The sequence below is a fragment of the Triturus cristatus genome, chromosome 3_1 (genome assembly GCF_964204655.1).
Source record: "Triturus cristatus chromosome 3_1, aTriCri1.1, whole genome shotgun sequence".
NCBI lineage: Eukaryota > Metazoa > Chordata > Amphibia > Caudata > Salamandridae > Triturus > Triturus cristatus.
This window is the reverse complement of record NC_140583.1, coordinates 468,146,297-468,164,503: the sequence shown is the minus strand read 5'-3', so window position 1 is coordinate 468,164,503 and position 18,207 is coordinate 468,146,297. Positions and strand designations below refer to the sequence as shown.

General features: G+C 48.4%; 1 protein-coding gene across 2 annotated transcripts in view; it reads right to left on the bottom strand.

Moving 5' to 3' along the window:
- The window catches only part of ADAMTSL3 (ADAMTS like 3), a 2,432,792-nt gene that overhangs the window by 1,866,839 nt on the left and 547,746 nt on the right, over window positions 1-18,207 (bottom strand). The gene's annotated exons all lie outside the window — the stretch shown is intronic.

The following is an 18,207-nucleotide window of genomic DNA, read 5'->3' as shown; positions in this document are numbered from 1 at the left end:
TTGACACCAACAATGTACAGCAGGCCAAAAATACAATAAGAGCTGTATTAGCAATAAGTTTTTGGTTATTGTTCCTTTTTTTTTTTTTTATGATTTCTAGGGAACGTGCATATGGTCGTATGTCTCTCAGTCATTTAAACGAGACAGTCATGTTTTCACAGTACCTCTAGAATATGATCGGCTTGCTGGTGTGAGGAAGTATGAGAGTAGGCCCAGCCCAGCCTCCTCCGGGCGATGACGGGCAAGGACGGGCCCGCCCTTGGCCCAGGCTATGCCCGGGCGCCGCCCGCACGCGTCCCGCGCCGCAGTGGAGGTTTCGGTGCTATAAGCACGTCTATCAGGTAGCTCCTCCCCTTCTCATCAATGCCTGCAGCACCTGGAGCAGGAAGAAGGGACTCTGGGGGTTGGAGTCCACTAGACTCGAGTGGCCCTGGGCGGTATCCCTTTGCCCACTGCGACGATCCTGGGACTCCCGTCCCACCAGGAAAACACATGCAGCAATCCCCAGGGGCAGCAGCACAGACAGCAGGCAGTCGCAGCTTCCCGCGCCGCAGTGGAGGTTTCGGTGCTATAAGCGCGTCTATCAGGTAGCTCCTCACCTTCTCGTCAATACCTAGAGCAGGAAGAAGGGATTCTGGGGGTTGGAGTCCACTAGACTCGAGTGGCCCTGGGCGGTATCACTTTGCCCACTGCGATGATCCTGGGACTCCCATCCCACCAGGAAAACACAAGCAGCGATCCCCAGGGGCAGCGATCCCCAGGGGCAGCAGCACAGGCGGCAGGCAGTCGCAGCGTCCTGCGCCGCGGTGGAGGTCTTGGTGCTATAAGCGCGTCTATCAGGTAGCTCCTCCCCTTCTCGTCAATGCCTGCAGCACCTGGAGCAGGAAGAAGGGAATCTGGGGGTTGGAGTCCACTAGACTCGAGTGGCCCTTGGCGGTATCACTTTGCCCACTGCGACGATCCTGGGACTCCCGTCCCACCAGGAAAACACAAGCAGCGATCCCCAGGGGCAGCAGCACAGGCAGAAGGCAGTCACAGCGTCAAACTTGCCGACATTTATGGGGAAGTATTCCCAGACAAAAAAAACCTTCATAATTTGTGTATTAAGAGATATATTCAGATCCCTGTGAAAATGTGTTGGCAAAGGATCAGAATTAGGAGCTGTGCGATAATTATGACGCCCTCACAGTTTTCCACCGAATGAATTCAGGCAGGTCAAACTTGCCGAAATTTATAGGGGAAGATTTCTAGAAAAAAGGCGAAACATGCGTAATTCGATATGCTAAGTTATTCTGCATGTTATACCTCATTTTCCTTTTAAGAACTCAGGATGTATTCATCCACGTGGTACAAATCTCCCGGGTTAATGGTATTTACGACATGTGGTAAATGCACCAACTCTATTCCGACAAACTCAAACAGAGAACCGTAATATTTTAATGTTGCACTGTGATACATGTGATTGCAATGAGCTAAGGTGACAGAATCTCCATTTGTTGCTCTGCAGTGAAATGTTTGAAAAATGCTGTTGCTGTGCTTGGCAGGCCTTCACTACCAGCAAACACGCTATGCTTTTCTATACATTATACATTACAGTGCCATTTGCGGGGTTTCTTCTCCATACTTTTAAAATGCTAGAGCACCCAAATTGATCAAATGATTACTGCATGTGCTTAAAATAGCTAATTCATACTAGATGATGTGTAGAACCACCTGTCCTTGCTACAGAAAATGTAAATATAACTGTTTGCACACATTGATACTTTGGCAATACCTTCTTTTAAAATATATGGCAATAAATCAACTCCTAGTTATTTTTTGTTGTTGTATATAATAGTTGTCATCTCAACCTTGGGTTCCACCACAATATGATCTCTGCCACTGCAACTCACAGTGTCTGTGGCAGGCACAATTTCCCATTGAAAATTTAGTCAAGCTACCCACCCCTGGTAGGATCTCTGAGACTTTACACAGTAAATAACATATAGCAATAGTGTTGGACTTGGCCCATTTTGCAGGGTCATGCCAGAACTTTTTGCCTTACGCCTGTATATTTTCTGACCTGTTGCTGTGGGTTTTCTGACTCTGGGCACTTTATCACTGCTGATCAGTGCTAAAGTGCAGGTGCTCTCTCTGGTAATCTTGACAAATTTGGTCTACACCTGTTTTGGCATATTTAATTTACCTGTAAGTCCCTTGTATAGTGGTATCCCATGTACCATGGGCCTGTAAATGAAATACTACTGGTGGGATTGCAGCGCTGCTCGCGCCACCCACTAAGTAGCCTTTCAAATCTGTCTCAGTCCTATGCCATTGCATGGACTGTGCGCACGGTTTACTGCCGCCGTGACGTGGCATATAAAGTGGTTGCCACGTCTGCAACTTCCCTTTTACTACATATCAGTCACCCCTAAGATAGGCCCTAGCTAGCCCTATGGGCAGGGCGCGGTGTAGGCAAAAGGTAGGACATGTGCCTCAACAGAGTGGCATGTCCTGGTAGTAACAAAAACCTATTTGGAATCTCACTGCTGTGAGGCTGCCTTCTCATAGGGATGCATTGGAGATTCCCTGATATGTGCTTCAGTGGTAATTTCTGATCTGAGAGGGGTAGCGTAACCATGTGTGGTATGTTTAGCATAGTAGTGATAAAGCCTGCCTATTGGTGTAAGCAGATTTATTATTACTATTTTAAAAATGCCACTTTTAGATGTGGTTATTTATGTGTTCTTTGTGTCTTTGTGCCCTGCCTGTATGTGTATTGACCATCTGGTTCTGACTGACAGGGGAGAGGGGATGTGCATTCACTCCAGCCAGTCCGTGAGAGGATTGAGGTGTCTCCTGCCCTGCCTGTGTGACCCAGTGCTAGGCTGAATACGGCAATGGCTGAATTTAAAGTAGCAGGAGGAGTTCTCCCTCTGCAGAAGGAGCTGGGTTCGCACAGCTCCATTTGCCTGGCTTGTCACCTGCCCCGTGTGATAGAGGGTAGCTGCCCTGAGCAAGTCTGGTGAGTTAGATCACACACGGGGGTCCCGGAGACTGAAGGAGGGTTGTCCACCCTTCCCCCCGCTAGGGAAGCTTGCTGAAACTACAGGAGTCACGGTTGTAGGCGGGCTGGTGCCCTGAAGCCTACGTATCAGAGAGCAGTGACTACGAGACTCTATTTGAATGATACCCAAAGGTCTTGGTGCCCTACCTAAATGCCCTGGCTACCAGAACGGATGTAACAGGAGTGCAAGGTGCTGTGTCCATGGTTGTTTATGGTAAACATAGGGTGTGATGGATATTAGAAGAAGAAAAAGAAAATTTTTATTTGCATAATTAATTAAAATTATTACAAAGTTCGCACAGTAAAATAACATTACAAGATAAATAAAAATGTTATAAAAGGAAAAATACTGGGGATGTGGAGTGTTACTCTCAGCTCCCATTACTTTTGAGGAAGGTGCATATACAGTCCAGAGGTTAAGTAGTCCCAGGTGGCCCACTGGCTGTTTGGCCCTCCTGTTCTGTGAGTTATAGGCTTTTTTTTGCTTCTTCCAGAAATTTGACTCCGCGGCATGCCAAGATTATGGAGGAGCCTCTGAGCCAGCATGTGACTGCGTGTCTACAAGAGCGAATGTTTAGCACATTCAAGATGGGTTTCAGTAAAAATCGTCTCTGGTTTATCAGGGCCGGGCAAGTACAGAAAAGATGGACCAAAGTTTCTGTATGATACCCGCAGAGGCGGCATCGTTTCGTCTGGTGAGGCGGTTTCCAAGATGGTAGTAGGTCTTTTGAGACATGCATCCCCATCCGATAGGCTATAAATGCCTTTTTGAGATGACCGTTGAAGTGGGATGCTAGGTATGGCTGTGGTTTTAGAGTTGTGAAAGAGTTCATGATGGTCCAGCCATGCCGACGTTTTACCAAAGTCTCTTTATCCTCCATAAACGATTTCCTTTTTGCCGCCGCGTTGGCTAGTTTGCTTAGCGTTGCCTTGTCTGTCCCTGATTTCGAGACTGATTCCAGCTCCAGCTTTTCCACACAAAGTTTCAGATATTGTCCCCAGATGTTCGGCTTTTCAGTTTCCCCACCTTTTTTTTATTTCCTCCCAGTTTAGCCAGTCCAATGTTTCTGAGTGAGCAGTTCGAAGTTTATGACAAAGTTTCAAGAAGCCGCTCATGCTCCGGTACTTCTGATTTTGCAGACCCAAATTCAAGCCTGACTTGTGAGGCTGAGGCAGATTTAGGCAGATTGAAGACCGCTTTGCAAATTTTGATCTGTAAGTTGTTTAAAAGATCAGCCTCCGGGTGTGAAGGATATGTTGTAGATAATACCGCGGTGTTCTGCATTTCCCAACTACATCGCATGCCCTGATTTTATGAGTTTTGTGTTTTCCCTCATCACGTGTTTCATGTGTTTATGGCCATACTAGGGGATAAGGTGTTTCATGAGGTATTGGTGTTGTAATAATATGTGTAACTTACAAGTGATTACTTGCTTGCACTCAATTGTGATGTTTATGGACGTGGCCCGATTGGCCAAGTGATTTGTGCAATCCCTGCGAAGTCATGACAAGTGCCTAGTGGCACAGTAATATTTGTGATTGTAATCTAATGTATGTTTATGGATAATACAAAGGATGTTATTATATAACCTTGTGTGGAGTTTCTTTTGTGGTGTGCCTAGTGTGTGTCACTGGTGCTTGAGTGTGTTGCGCAACCGCTTTACACATTGCCTCTGGGATAAGCCTGACTGCTCTGCCAAGGGGGTGAGCAGGGGTTATCTTCAGTGTGTAACTCCCTTGCACTGACTAGAGCGGTGGGTTCTGCCTGGCTTAGGTGCATACCCTAGCAAACCAGAAACCCCATTTCTAACAAATAACCTATTAACATAATCCCGAAAGAAAGCAAAACTGTCATGCACCTTTAAGGGACTGCTATACACTCTTGTGATCCAGTCCAACAGAAGGCCTTTGACTGGACGAAGTGTATCACGATTGCCCGGGTGCTGTGAGGACCGGGAAACAGCGTGATTTCGATGGGTTTTCCGCACCAGGAGCGGATAAACTACAAATCCCAGAAGCCTGTGCGGCGCGTCGCACGCGCACAGGAAATGACGACCATTCCCTTTCCCAACCGCTATGAAAGCCGGAAAACTCAAGGAAGACCCTGCAGATTATTCCTGAGGGATTGGCGATTCCCTCCCTGGTTACGGAGTCGGATCCTTTTCAGAGTTTGGGGCGGTAAGGGTGTCGTTGACACCAACTTCACAATTCCTTAGCTGCCTGACATTCCTTACAAGGGAAAAACGCTTTGCTTGATTTGCCGTGTTGGAGTTACTTCCCATAGTTTCTCCGAAGCAAGAGTAGTGCTTGAAGGCGCATTGACAAAGGGCACCTTTCTATTTCATAGGTCTCCCTCCCCGCTGTTCCTATCCTTTCCTTCCCCCGATTGACCACCTTGATCTTCCGTCCTATTATAGCAACTCGGAATTGAGGGTGTCAATAGGTGGACCCATTTGAGCAACAAACCGATCCTGAGAGGCCTCCAAGGGACACGTGACAAAAACAATATACTTATCTTCGATATAATGTCCCGCAATATTTTACAGTCATGATATTTTGACAACATTGTTGTGGTCAAACAATATATTGATATTCAGGTACAACGCCAGAGAGAGGTCCGGAGGTTGAAGGTTTATGTGCCATTCCCATACAGTAATTGTACCTTGTTGGATGATACATGATTAGTTTCAGGCAGGGCCATACTGGGCAGTAGCATTTCCCTGGGAGGCTGGAAGGATGGGGGAGGTTTTGCAGCAGTGGGGGATGATTTTGTTACTGGGAGATGGATTAGCAGCTGTGCTGCAATATCCGCTCCCAGTATCAAAAGCAGCAAGTAAGCATTTCCAGCCTACCTAGGGCAGGCAGTGCTTTCCCTGGGGCTGGTCTGAGAAAATTGCCAGGACTGGTTTGGGTTCCCTGTCTGGCCCTGGATTTAGAATGTTGACCTTAAGCATTAAGACTGTTCATAAGGTGAGAACAAAGTGACCATGCACTTTGAGGCATGACCATGAAGTTCTTTGGCGCATATACTGAGAGCTTTGAGGTTTGACATTTTAGTTACTGGCAGTGCTTAATTCGTAAAGAAATAAGTGCCAGGGCCCTCGTCAAGAGGCCCACTGCTGCTTGCACCATCCTTAACAGCCATGCTTGTGGCAGATCCAAAACAACTACTAACCCATCATACACCTAGAAGAGTGACATTTTAAACTATTCCAGGCCCCCAAAGCTATAAAAATGGCTTGGGCGGCAGGTATTAGTCATTTATTATTGTATGTTAAACTGTTATTCTGCTGATCTCTAAGTTAGACCACCATGTGGCAGCCTGTCATAACTGCTGGTGTTGACAATTAAGTGCTGGTGCCAAGCACCGAAAACCACCGGCTCAAATAAACAATGGTTACTCGCCAGTGTTGGGCAACTAAGCATGGGTGTGTGTGATGCTCTGTTGAGCACGAGTACGAGATGAAATAGGCTGCAAGATTCTGTGTTCAGCAACTCTATGCACTTTGTCTGTAGTCGTATCTCACAACCCCATGTAGATCCAGTGGCAGTAGTCAATACTAAATATAACCACTGCTAGGACCGTCATTAGAGAAGGAGGTGTGAAAGGTCTATAGAGGAGAACAGTGCAGACAGACTTTCATTATTTTTCCATGGTGGGCAGTATTTTTTTTCCTGGTTATCAATTTTTGCATTCTGAAGCAGTGCTATTTGCATGTCTTTCTGCCTACTTGGGTGCAAGCAGCTTTGCACTGGAAAGGTGTTAATATGATGCATTTTTCTTAATCGAGCGGCATTTCATGTTCTGGTTAGTTTAAAGCCTCAGATTCAAATTAGCACCTTTAGTTACTCAGTAAACTATTCAAAGCTACATGGGCCTGCCATCCTAATCTCCCATAGGTAAAGGTTGGTAGAGCTGGCCAATCAAACACTTATGGACAGCAACAGAAAAGCAACAGCAAAGGAAGCCTGTGTACTTTATAGATATTATTTGTTAAGTACAAGACAGCATAGCCAGATGTTCCCAGCTGAAATATCGATATTGTTGGGTGCCAATCTCCTTGTTCATACTCAGGGCCGGTTCTAGGATTTCTGGGGACCTGGGCAGAGAGGGAATGTGCGAGGCCCCTCTAATTTACATAAGGGACACATTCAGGGCTCCTAAAGCTGCTTTGTGCAGACTCCTCCTGGGCCGCAGCTCCTCTTCTCAGCCACTTACAAGCACCTCTTTTACAGCTCCTATCGGGCTGAAGGTGTGAGAATTGTTTGTGGGCTGAAAGTAAAAACTGTGGAGGTGCAAAAGTGCTGGACAAAGTGCCTCCCCCAGTGTCTCTGAATGGGTAGCCGGCAGGAGGCCTAATAGCAGGACAAACCTGCAAAATGTGTCTCCTTGCAACTGGGACAAGAGGTTTCTCTTTCCCCTAGGCCTCCCCACACCATCCCTGTGTGGCCCAGGGAGGGGGGGCCCCCCTCCCATGGGCCCAATTGCAATGAGACACCTTTCTTTCAGTTGGATCGGCAGGAGTAAAAGAGGACCGGTGGTGGCTTGTTGTGCTGGTGAGCTGAGTGCAAGGCCCTGGGCAGCTGCCCACACTGCACATGCCTAGCGCTGTCCCTGTTCATACGGTTAAAGAAATTCAAGTTGCTCCCAAGCCTGATAATGATATACGCAGTCAGCCACTCCCCTGCCACACTCATAAATTGCTTTGTTTTGGGTGTTTGTGCATCCTCGCTGCATGCCAGCTTCCAGGCAGGGGCGTAGCTTGGTCAGTAGGATTGTGGGAGAGGGTGACCTTCAGATTTTCCGACAATCAGGTTGGTATATAATGTTTAAATACTTTAGATGACAAGCAGGGTACATGAAAGGGTCCTAAGGGCAGTGAAAAGGACGAGGAATGCAGATTGGTACAAGTAATAAGAGAGAAAATATATTTTGTAAAATAACCTGTATTCTTGAGGACTTTCAAAATAGAGATTGAGCGCGTTTTTTTCTTTGTGTATGAAAGCATTCCTGCTGAAAAACGGCTGACACCTAACAATATCCGACTGAAAGCACCTGTACCCAACTACTTATCAGAAAATATATTTATTAGGGTGGTTGTAACACCCTAAACGGCCCTCCCTGAAGCTACGCCCCTGCTTCCAGGCTTCTGCGAAAGCTGAAGCCGCCGCTTTCTTCATGCGTTACGTGCTTCCCTTTGCGGGTTACACCTCATCAGCTGCCCAGTGAGCCCGCCAGAAGGGAATGCTTTGAGCTACTGTGTAACAAGAAGCACTCGGCAAAGCTGTGATGGGAGGGAAATGTAAAGTCTGCATCACATTCCCAGACATTATTATGCTGAACCCAGTGATATCAACCACAAAGGCGCAGCCATTACATTTCATTAGCGTGAGTTAAACATGGAGTGTCAACCTCAGCGACCCCTCCCTTTCCTCAGCTCCAGCCGGGCCCTCAGCCGGGCTCCATAACAGGATATTTGGAGGATTCACATTGAATCCATTGTGGAAGCGTTGACTGAGCTGATGATAGACCTGTAACCAAATAAATCCGCGACACATCCCAGAAGTATGTCTGTGTTATGTTATTGTTCAAAGTTCCATAAATAAAATTGCCAGCATGTCGCAGAGAGCTCAAACAGCACATGTTCCCCGACTGTGTGAGATCAGGGCATTCAAACACACACACCACCCCAATACTGAGCAGCCTTACAGAAGGGACTCATAGACAGAATGCAGTTATATGCCTCGATTTATTCGGCGAATATTGTTTTACATCACAGGGTACTTGCGTGACATCATTTCCCTTCCCAAAATTATATTTAGTTAGCTTTAAAAAAATATATTTTTTTCTGCTTAATGGGAAATGGAAGTACTATTCGGTTTCAATATCACAACTAAAAAGACACGCTAGAAAACAAATGTTTTCTTATTCTCTGTAAGTAGCAAGGCGTTTGTAAATCCGTTACTAAATCTGCTGCACTCAGTCACCTAAGGTAATTGTGCAAATATGTACTGTCTACAAATGGCCCCTGCCACATAGAAGAACAAGCATTGACAAAGCCAGAAGGTCTGGTTTTAATGTGTAAATGCATGCAGTATTAGCACACTAGAGCTGGACGCACAGGAGGGAGCCAGCAGGAGTAGACAGAGAGGGCTTGTTAAGTTGTAAAGCAGTTCTTTATGCAGTGCAGTGCAAGCGGCGGAGGCAGAAAGACACACCCAAACAGTGTGAGAGATGAATACCCCACTCGACTGACCCAGGATGTGCCTGACAAGGTCTCTAACCAATGGATGAAATAGGCTTTTTGATGAAGCGGGGCTTGAGGGTACCTCCTCTAACAAATATAGACCAAAACTTAGTTCTTGACAAATTTTGAAAATAAACATAGATGGTGTATAACATAACAATCCAGCCAAACATTTCTAGCATGATAGCTAGTTAGAGGGTGTTTAAAACAAATTCCAAATGGATTGTTCAGTTACTATATTGTTATTATAAACCCCATGTTTTCGGTACATCATACACAGCTGGCAATAGGTGCCATTTCATGTGTGACACATTCAGCCAGTGTGACCTTTTAGCGAAAAAGATTTTACAGTCCCAAACTGCAATGAGCTACTTCTAAAAGACAAGGACTGGCGGAAGGTTTTTCCTGAGATATGCTGCCTCTTTGCAACTATGTACACATGTAACATTTCTAACAGCAGCTATGTTCAGCAATCCCTTTTAAAAGAACACTCGAAGAAATGATTGCCAATATGGTATTGGCAGTCGTTTCACTCAAAAAATGTCCAGTCTCTGATGCTTTCTCAGCATTTAGGACCGGAGGAGTTAGGGGCATTTTAGAGGTACAGTCAGTACATGAACAATGAAAGTTTACAGATTGCCTATCACAGAGTGTCTCACAGCCTCTGGTTTTTGTCTCAGAGCCAGATTAAGTGATCCTCTTTGGCCTAACATTGTCCCTCATTCACAAATATTCATGCCCACCCAGGTGGTCCACCTCATAGTTTGAAGATCACTACTGTAGCCGAGAACAGGCGCATACAGCCACAAGGTGGAAGAAGCGCCGTCGCTCCGCGAGTGTATGTTGTACGCCTTCCGATCCTGGTGGGGACATGAAATATCCCATGAGGGTGGGGGCAGTCTTGGACTGCACTCAACCCTGTGGGGCCCACAGGACGCCTTCCTCTCAAAGGAAGGGTTATGGTGCATAGTCCGCATGTGCATCTAAGCTCAGCCAGAAAGATAAAGCTGTAGATGTGGAGGAAGATATCCCCTGGAGGATGGCAAGTGCCTTTGTGGGCACTTTAACCTTAACCAAAAGGAATCTCAAGGAGGTTCACTTTAGCTGAGCAGTGGCCAGATAGGGTGTGTGCATGTGGAGATAGCCCAGGGAGGGTAGCAGACGGGCTTTAGACAACCTTTCAGCCCACCCAAATGGAAACTAAAGGGGACACTGGATGTCCACAACGTCATGAGTGGAAGGCAATCAGTACACCTGTAATGGGGTTTATAGGGCCATGTGATTTCCTCTAGATGGAAACATGATCTTCAGAAAATTGGACTTCTTCATTTGGGTGGGCCTACTGCCACAAACATGAAAGAAATGCCTGCGGCAAGATTACTCACAGACAAGCTATTACAGAAGGGTCTTCTGGCCCCTTTCTTAATTTCAAATATGCAACTGCAGGACAAATGGCAGAATGAGCCATATGTGCAGGGGCCGCAACTCTGTGACTAGTCCCCCTTTATGTAGAACATAAGGCAGAGCATTTCACACGCACTATATGGAATTTAAAAGGGGTATGAATGTAATTTTGGGAGAAAATAGCTCATTATTTCATTCGTTTAATTTGCACACTGGAAGAATTATCTACCCAGAAACGGCTGCTCCTCAGAGGACACTGAGGCAGAGCCCCATCAACACAGGAAGGAAGAAGGGAGAGGGGGTTAGCATACCGCACTTTCGCACTCCCACTGCAGAGTCTAAAGTTCTCCAAAGCTCATCTGAATAGTTTGTATATTAGTATAGAGGCACCAGGCTGTTAGTATAGGTGATGGAACCCACTGTATAGTCTTGTGTGGACTTCCACAGGGCTCTCCACTCTTTCCAGTGCTCTGCAACATTTATGTTAAGCCACGTCATGATTTGTTGTTAGCAAGAGGTGCAGGCCATCACATCTATGTTGATAATACCTAGATGTTTCCCACTGACTGCAACGGTGAAACACGACGCCCAAAAACTGAATGTAAAAGTGGATGCGGTACAAAGTGAATTCTATGCAATTGTGTGGCTTTCAAAAGAGAAGCTAGAGCTGGGGGCAGCACTGCACGAGAGCACAGAGGGATACCTGAGGAATCAGCTCCAATGAGCATCCGACAACCAAAGAGGAAACATCCATCAGGAGAAGTGAAGTACCGAAGCTGAGACTCTGTACATGAGCCCTCACTGTAGGAAACTTCAGTGCGTGTGGATTAAGGGAAGAGAAATACATTTTTGACTGTTTTGATCCCCAAACCCGTAGCGGCGGTTACACAACCCTCTGAATCCAAGATGGTGGGTGCTGTGCACCAGATCGCCGAGGAGGGTGAATGGCTTACCGAGTTCGACCGACCAGCCCACCAGGTGTGGGGGATATCAGTCATTACAGCAAAAACAAACTCAACACTTAAGTACTTTCATTTTTTTTTACAATGCAAACTGTTACATCGTTATTAAAATTACTTTAATGAGAAGAACTTCAACAACACTTACATTAACATTGCAGCATTTTTTAACGTTTAATTTTTTTTAATGAAGTTTTATTACATTTAAGTCCCTGCTTCATAGTGGCATAGCTGGGGCCAGCTGAGGGGTTCTCACAGGGACTGTGGCACTGAAATATGCTCATATGACAATGAGATGCCAGTCTGCAGAGGGATCATTTTCAATGACGTGTTTTCCTAACCTTTTCTTTTTTAGATCGTAAATTAACTTACAAAGCATGCAAAGTTATTGCATGCATTGTAAATGATTATGCAATGTTAAAATGCGTTGCAAAAGAAAGTATTTGAAAATAATCTGTAGTAAATGTAACATACCAGTGTCGGGGGAAGGCTACAAGTCTGACGGTGGCGGGCTGGTCATATGGGCAGGCCCTGAACGATGGTGTGAAGGGCCCATTGGTGGAGGACTCCATGTGACTGCTAGCTGATCACACCGATGAGCAGTCGCCGCCGGCATGGCACGCACTTGGGGGGCCGGCTTGGGGGGGGTTGCACGGGGAGGAGGGGTCACAGGGTAGGTCTCACTGGGGGAGGGGGTTTGAGAGGGGGTTCAATAATTTTTTTAAATTAAACTTCACTTGAGGTCGGGTCCCGTGTCTTCTCAGCTCCTGCTCTCCTGCCTCTGACAGGAACAGGAAGCTGGCAGCCAGGCTCCCTCCCCATAGCCAATCACAATGCTGAATGCAGAGTTGTGATTTGTCGGAACGGCGCCCAGCCAGGGGCTTATGGGGTGGGCATGTTCTGCAAGCATGACTGGTTTGGGCGGCCTGAGAGGGCCGAACAAACAGTCTTTACGCACTCAGGAGTGAGCACGCCACTCCTCCCCTGCCCTGCTCAGAGAGCAGAACAAATGATATCCACCCGCCCACCCACAACGCTAACATAAAATGGTAACAACTTAAAGTTTATTACCATTTTATGGTTCTGCTTCTCGCACTGCGAGAAAGCAGTGGGGCGATGCTCCTCCGCCACAGTGGAGGAGCCGTCCCTGCGGTGGTTGGTGCCAAATCACACCAGAAGGGCGCAAAAAACCCATTTTATAAACAAATGAAGAATCACTTACCTCATACTGCCACTTGATGTTCTCCATCATGTCCTCATTCTGCAGGATGTCCTCCGAGCGCGGAGCTCACAGCCAACTCCTTCACCCAATCAAGACGCTGTTCTCATACTGTTAATCAACATGAGTGAATTGTCTTGATTAGCTGGAGCGGAGCAGGCTGGCTCTACGTTCCAAAATGCACTGTAGGCCTGTGCCTGCTCTCCAATACAGTGTCCAAGACAGCAGGGTTGGAGCGGTTTGAATTGGACCTGTAGATTTAGCCGTAGCAAGGTGGCAAACCAACATGCGCACTTCAAACTTAGGTGGTCACTCCTCACTACTGCCAATCATTGGCAGTAGTGACACACTGGCCATGCCCTGCCATCGCACAGCGTTTGCTGTAAAAAAAGAGTAAAAAAGATTAAAAAATAAAATGGTATAAAATCATTTTATAACTATTTTATTTTTCACACTTACTGCGCAGCAGTCGGGGGGGGGGACCCTCTACCACTCCCGTGGACGTACCGCTGCTTTTCCTTCAACGGCAGGCTGTTAGAAGGTGGTTCTGACACTATGGGCCGCCCGGATTTTTCGCTTTTTGAGCACCTCATTGTTGAGCTTTTACTGTGGGGGTGCCTCATAAGTTGGGACTCACCCACAGTGAACTCAGGATGGAAGAGACATGCCAGGGAAAGTCAGTGTGTTTTACTGTGTTTTCACTTCCTTATTCCCCTATGGGAATGTGGACACAGGGGCTAGATTAACTTCAATTAGGCCTACAGATTCCAGACACGCACTTAAGTCCAATGTACCAAATATGAAAAGAAGTATTCTGCAGAGTCCAAAGTCATATTTGTACTGCTTTTGGGTCATCCAGAACTGTCATATTTCTCTGAGCCAGCCATGACCAGACCCAGGCTGAGGGCTGACCTCAGCTGGATGGATTGATAACCTTTCTTCCACAAGCTAGGGCCTCCTCTCCACGAAGAGAAGATGGGTGGGGCTGCAGGCCAATCCATCAACTGCTGTCGCTCTGGTGCCAGGCACCAGGCTGCACTAAGGAGGGAAGGAGTTGGTTTCAGATGCCATGTGGCCAGAGACACTGGACGACGCCATTTTGAACAAACCCACAGGCTGGACAAGAAGGAGGGAGCAGGGGCAGGAAAGTGATGTGTCGTTGTTTGATAGGACCAACAGGGACTTCCTGCCAGCCCCCTACTCAACTTTTAAAAAGTGTTTGCACAGGAACAGAAGCTCTCTCTGGGGTGTGGTTGGCTGAGGCTGAAGGTGCTGGAGCCTGGCGCAATGGGCAGTTGGAAGGAGAGACCCCCTGACTGCCCCCAGGACCCTAACAGCACCAGAAGAAGAGCCCAGGACCGGTGCGCAGGAGCAGTGGCCTCTGCGCAGGGAGAAGAGAGGCCCAGAACAAGAGCCAGGCGAAAGGCTGGCGCAGGGAGCCAGTGAAGACTGTTCCCTGCAGAAGGCACCCTCTTGGAGACCCGGAGGGCGAAGGAGAGTGCTCCCAGTGGCTGGGGGCGCCACCAGGTGCAAGAGGACGTGAAAATGGAGGAGATCGGACCCCTGGGGGCTGAGATATGCCCCCAGAAGCTACACAACCTTTGACCTTTGATGGGACCGACGACGAAGCACGTGGGGCTCTGCCGCCGGTCTGGAAACTGCCCCCGGGGTGGGTCAGGTCCCGGGGGCTGCCCCCCAAGGAAGGAAAGTCGGGGTGCCAAGAGCCCACCCTGGCCGCCGCCGAAAACGGAGGATGGGGAGCGCCATCGCGCTCCCCGTGAAGGTGGCCCTAGGCAGGGGGCCAGGAGCCCACCCTAGCCCCCACCGATGCGGAGTGAGGGGGAGCGCCGTCGCACCCCCCGAAGATGTTTGGGGGCCCGGGACCCCATCCCCGGGCCCGAGTGTGGAGAAGGTGGGGGGAAGTGCCGTCGCACTCCCCCCGAAGAACCGCTCCCAGGAGGATGTTGCGTGTCTGCCCGCTGGAGCGGGCAGACGAGAAGAGTCGTACCGGCTCCCGCGGCAGCACACAAGGGTGCTGGCTGGGCGGGAAGCCGGCGGGGGCAGCCAGGGGTGGGCTCCCCGGGCTGCCCTCCATCACGGAGGCAGGCGGGGGTCCCGGGTGGGACCGGGACCCCGAAGAGGAAGTCGGAAGGTGCGAGGGGCCAGGGTGGGACCGGGCCCCAGAAACCAGAAGGAGCGGCTGGGGGTGGGCCCCCCGAGCCGCCGAACATCACCTGGGGGTCCGGGTGGGACCGGGCCCCCCACCGGCGGGAGAAGAATCGGGGAAGCTGCCAGCACCACCAGCGCGGCTCTCCCCGGCACAGCGGGAGAGCCACTCATCTATTATGCGTAGGAAGGAGCTCGAAGCGCCCCATAGTGCCTTGCAAGGCATGGGGAGAACATTGTTTTTGGCACCTGGTGGCCCCCAGAGGAGGTGGTCACCCTCATGTGTGGACAGAAGCACAGGGGGGCTGCCGGAGCACCGCAGCCTCCCTCAGCATAAAGGAGAACAGTCCCCCCATAAGTTTCATGGGGCATCTGAAAGAATAACCCCTCAAGGGCTTAGCCAGCATTTATCACCTTTTGGGCTGGAACTTATGTTCTACAGCTGAGGGTGTGCTACGAAGTGCATCATGGAGTGAAGGGCTGAGTTGGGGATGTCTGGAGAAGGGCATCCCCTGGAGGTGAAGTGGTGTAACTGCACCGAAATGCATTTACTAATGGTTATTTCTTTCAGAGGGACTGATATTCATTTGTTTAATGTGATGTGCTGGTGTAAGGTGATGTCATAAGCCAAGTGGGGTTATATTGCCAGACAGTCCTGCTAGGGTGTCTGGCTGTATATGCGTAATCCTGTGATTTCATATGTGAAGCCTTTAGGGGCTGTGATTGCAATGCATTCAAATGATCAACTAAGGTGATGAGTACTGTCATTCTAAAGTATGCGTAAACATGGATTCTTGCTGCTGCGCTGAGGCGAAGACCCCCGACTGTTAGCCCTTAAGATATAGAGGTGCCTACTTCATGGTCAGTAGGAGATGCTCAGTCAGGGTCATGTGTCACCAATTTGTATTTGTATTTGTAAGTTGATTTATATAGCGCGTGTATACCAGCAGGTCTCTTAGCGCTGACAAAAGGAGAATTGCATTCAACCCAGTGCGGACAGTCATTGGTGACGGAAGAGTTAGGATGTGTCTTTGAACAGCAACGTTTTCAGCAGTTTCCGAAAGGGGAGCAGACCTGGTTCCTTTCGTAAAGCATCCGGCAATCGGTTCCAAAGTCGTGGCAGAATAACAGAAATAGCTCGTCCACCCTTAGTAGCCAAATTGCTCCGAGGGCAGACTATCTGGGAGGCATCTGTAGAACGGAGTGAACGTCCTGGAACATACTTGACCAAGTGTTCCCTAATATAGCTGGGGGCGTGTCCATACAGGGTTTTATGAGCAATACATAGGCCCTTGAATTTTGCGCGCTGTCTAACAGGCAGCCAGTGTAGCTTAAGCAACAAGGGTGAGGCATGGGTCCTCCTAGGAAGGCTAAAGACCAGCCTAGCGGCGTCATTCTGTACAACCTGGAGTCGGTTTGTGAGTTTCAGAGGGAGTCCTAGGTAAAGTGCATTTCCATAGTCAAGGCGCAATAAAATAGTGGCCGAGACTATGGATTTCATAGAGGAAGCTGATAGGAGGGGAACCAGTTTCTCAATTGTCTCAGGACGCCGATGCAAGTTCCCACCATTGAGGAGACTTGGTGACTCAAAGAGAGTTCTGTATCAATCTTAATTCCCAAGCTTTTCACAAGTAGTGATGGACATGGAGGGGCCCCAAGTTCTTTGGGCCAAAACAAGCCACTCCAGGAGTTGTTAATTGTTGGAATGACGAGAATCTCCGTTTTGTCAGGGTTAATTTTTAAGGAATTAACCGTCATCCAGTTAGTGGTAAATCTTAGGATAAACCAAGGCAGGTATACCCCTTTTTAATGCTTGTTGAGGTAATGGGGTGGGTCGCCACTGGAATGGTGCCAGTGCGCAGGGCCCTTGCTCCAGGTTATGTTCAACTAACTGCATTGGGGGCAAGTTGATGTGCATACATGGAAGTGGTGGTACTAGACCCCACCCCCCCCCTGCGGGAGGGGTGGAGATGTTATGCAATGTCACAAAGTAATTCCAACAGCTTATGTATATTTGTAAATTGGTGCATAGTATTGAGTAGTGTGTGTGTTTCATAAATATACTCTTACTTTTATAAAGCAAAGTACAGACTGGACAATCAATTATTGAGTGTTATTTCTGCGCACCTGCAAATGGCAATTACTAGCCCACACCACCTCCCTTGAGTAAGCCTTAGACTGCTCTGCAACGCTACCCTCTGAGAGTCAGGCGCTACAATTGGGTGTTTGGTTCCCAGTGAAGGACAAATGTAGTCTTGTTATTTGTGCAGGCCTCACAGATGCTGCCTCGTTTTCCAACATTGGTGTCTAGCAGCGGGAAACATAGTATCCCATTCTGGTGTGCATTTATAGCATTTGATAAGTCCAGTTTTGCCACACATTACCTATGCAGCAATGAGCAAATGGAAGAGCGCAAGGCTCTGAGAAGGGTTCAAAGTTTTGTTTATGTGAACTAAAGGTATGGGAAAGGAAAGCCCCGCGCCCATATGTGTCAAGTGAAGTTATTATGGTTTAAATGTAAGCTGTATTGATATGACTGCGCTATGTTAATTATAATGTGCTAGCGGGATGCTGCTTTCCAGGAAATGATTGCATACAAATGTTCTAAGCCATATTGTACACCTTTGAACCCTAACACTACATACACTACACCTGCATGAGGAGGGTGTCTCCTCAAGAGATAGGGACAGCAACTGATACCTACATCACAGGTGGGGGTGTAGGGGTGGATTGACCTTTAAGGGGGACAGGAGAAGTAGGGGTCCTGGAAGGTTCCAGCCCTTTTTAAGGGCAGGGAGGGTTTCCACAGGAGGGGCCCCCGATATCCTTCCCCCACTGGAAGTTTCTTGGTAATGGCGCAGGCCAAAACCACTGGAAGGGTGGGGCAGGAGGTTTCTTTACCCCGGGTAGTAGCGCCCCAGGGGTTCCCATGGTGGGGGACCCCAAGAAACTTTTCCCACGGTGGGAGGAGGGTGTGGTAGAGTTGAGTGTCCGGCAGGTCCCCCAGGTTAACTGGTGGGGAGGTGAGCAACCCAGGGGTGGCCGCTGGTAGTGGGTGGCCCCCTTGGAGGGTAGTTCTTTAGTGATGGTGTGTAGTGGTAGCCCCTAGGTGGGCTAGGTAACTGACCCAGTGGAGATCTGAGTGGGGGCGATGTGCTCCCTAGT